This window comes from Epinephelus lanceolatus, chromosome 17, assembly GCF_041903045.1.
Source record: "Epinephelus lanceolatus isolate andai-2023 chromosome 17, ASM4190304v1, whole genome shotgun sequence".
In the NCBI taxonomy this organism is placed as follows: domain Eukaryota; kingdom Metazoa; phylum Chordata; class Actinopteri; order Perciformes; family Serranidae; genus Epinephelus; species Epinephelus lanceolatus.
In genome coordinates this window covers 42,062,245-42,065,580 of record NC_135750.1, presented here as the reverse complement: position 1 = coordinate 42,065,580, position 3,336 = coordinate 42,062,245, and positions in this window count along the sequence as shown.

The window sequence follows — 3,336 nt, the reverse complement described above, 5'->3', positions numbered from 1 at the left end:
GATCTGTTCAGACTTCCAACACTTACCATTTTCATGCCTCCGCACCAATGATAGCCACGACCGGAGACAGTATGTTTTCAGGTTGTCTGTCCGTCCCATCCTTGTGAACATGCTATCTCAAGAATGCCTCTGGGGAATTTCTTCAAATTTGGCACAAATGTCCACTTGGACTCAACAATGAACTGAGTAGTTTTTGATGGTCATAGATGAAAGATCAAGGTCATTGTAACCTTGTCTGTCTCATTCTTGTGAAGATGATATCTCAAGAATACCTTGAGTGAATCTCCTTAAATTTGGCACAAACATTCACTTGGACTCAATGATAAACTGATAATATTTTGCTGGTCAAAGGTCAAATGTCCACTTGGACTGAAGAATAAACTGATAGAATTTAGTGGTCAAAGGTTAAGGTCACTGTGGCCATCTTTGGTGCCCACCTTGAAACTGCTGATTGTATAGATATTCTGTGCTGTTGGGGGAACAATGGGTGTGAAGCATCCATGTTCTCTTAAACATATGGATTTAAATTGTAAGAGAAACTTGACTGGTGCATGGAGGCATACAGCCACGGGGCAGTAATTCTAGTTCCTGTCTCCTCACAGTAAAATAAACAAATGCGCATGAACACTCTGTAGAATGTCAAGTAGACAGTGGTTGGAGAAAGAGCATTTTAAAATAAAATGCTGGCAACCATATGCACAGAACATCCTAAGGCTAAAAGTAGCCCTAAACCCAACATGTCAAGTTAGGAGAAACTCTCAAAGGCTGCTGTAATTCTCTACTGTTATTAAAGTCAACAAATTCCATCATGCAGATTCAAACCAACAATGTGCCTCAACACTCCCTGATTCCCTGTTCTGTCTGTGGCTCTCAGCTCCAAGCACATTGGTTACTACTGAATGCGTAGATCTTTAGTTTTATAATATTATGATAAATGGCTATAACTTTATATGTTCTGTTATGTTAACTTTTTTGTTATGTTATGAAGTTATGTTATCAGGTTCTCTTGAATAAAATAATGTATGGCAATTGATGCTGACAGCTAGAATGAGTAATAAAATCAAAATAAATACAGGAGCGTCATGCGAACCCTGCTGCAACAGTGTGTATCACGTGTTTTTAACAATAATAGAGCTCTACGGCACAGAGGAAGAAGATATATCAAGCTGTACATATACACAATATGCTTGTTAATACTTCCATTTATTGTTACTTTGGATCTGCACATGGCATTTGTTAACAAGAAGAGTGTCAGTATGTCAGTCCTAACTGTGAGAATCCAAAGTTGTTTTTTTTAAGACTTGTCTTCAGTATTTAAGTGCCGAAACCAGCTCGTCAGTCTCAGAAAAACTGAAGGCAGCCCTGATGACCTTTTCACAGTCAGCTGCTACAGGTAATGAACCTTGTTGCACCAGTGGTTTGAAAAATTGACATTTTAAAATCATATTTTAATGGAGGTGAGTTAAGTAAGACATAAAGAGTGCACCTACACATCAAAATGGCCATCACTGGATAACTAGACAAAATAAACATTTGTTTAGTTAACTTGGGGAAAAAAATAACAGTAGAATTTGCCATATAAAGGACAGATGAGGTGGTTGGCACCACAACACTGAAGAACCAGGTCAACTAACAGGAGTAGTCCAAAAAAGACTGGCATTTATCAACAAAAAGTTTACTGGAACAAAGGCAAAAATTGAACCTGAGAAATACAGCAACACTACATGAAACTGAAGCACAAAGAACACCAAACAAATGAAAGCTGCAGCCTCCCTCCCCCTCATACTCCATACTCCGACTGGAATCTCCCACCTGCCCTGGTACCTGTACTACAAAGCCAGTTCAGCTTACCTAGGATATCTTTTGGTTATCTGGCTTCACTAACCCCATTCAATATTTTTATTATTATTAGTGTTCCCTAGTAAGTGTACATTTCAACAATTCAAAAAGCAGGAACTGTAAACAGAAGCAGGAAAATACATAGATGTACACCATTTGTCCTGAAATTCATTTATGAATACATATAGTAGCATATCCCACCCCCCACCCTCCCACCCACCCCTAACCTGAGGGAAACAGACTCGTACATAGGACACTATGATTGACACCCAATCTATGCAAGCATAGAACATACATAAAATATTAAGATGTCCACATGAGCCTATGTACACAAACACACACACTTTCACTCAAGGGAAGCAGTATTATAAGACATATCTTAGTAGTAGTGACAGTCACAGTTCTTCAAAATAAATCTCACATGTTGTCGCCATCCAGTGGAACCCACATAATTTCAAAACATGGAGGTCCTGGACCCCTCAATATGATTGAATATGGGAATGTTTCCCCATAAGCTGAGACAACTCTTAAACTTCCCAAGCTATACAGCAACAAAAAGCCACTAGACTGTCTGAAAAAAAAAAGAAAAAAAGAAAAAACATTGCCACAAAGCTGTTAAAATGGGTGTTCCTTCTAAGCCATGAGAAGTTGACATCTTGGAGGTGCATGGTTCACATAGGAGAACGACATACATACATATGTACAAACATAAAAATAGTAAATCCCTGTGCACAGCGGCGCAGTGCTTCTTCTAGGTGCCAGCTGGTGCAGGATAAATCACAGTCAAGAGTTCAAAAACTTCCAGCGCACACTAGAATATCAGGATTGACACAAAGTTTATTCAAAAATGTTTAACAACAAAAGGAGCGAACAACGCGTTTCGCTTGTTGCGTCATCAGATTCGCAGCGAAAAATATTCTTTTTAATTAATGCAATCCTTCCAATCATAGAAAGATGAAGCACAGACCATCTTTGTAAGTCGCTTTTGAGTTTGGCTATAACAGATACTAAATTGTATTTTATTAATTGTTGTAGGTCATATGGGATAAAAAATACCCACTATCTGATACCTGATCTGTTCATCTGGAATGGGATGTCTTGCCTACTCTCTCTTAATCTGCCCACTGGTAGGGCCACTGACTTTCCAAAATTAATCTTATACCCTGCAAAACAACTGAACTCATTAATAACCTCTATAAGTTCTGGCAAAGAAGTGTGTGGGTTCATTAAAAACAGCAAGACATCATCTGCATACAAGACAATTTTGTGCATGCTATTCTTAGTTTCAGTACCAGTTTTTCATTCAGTCTGATAGCTTCAGCCAGGGATTCCAAAACAAGAACTACCAGCAGTGGTGACAGAGGACACCCTTGTCTTGTAGGCCTACCTCTGAGAATGGTGAAATTTGACAAGAGTGAACCATTTACTGAGATCACTGATTGATTGATATATTTGGGTCTGTATTAAGTAATTTAACCAAATGTATAAATCTTTCAG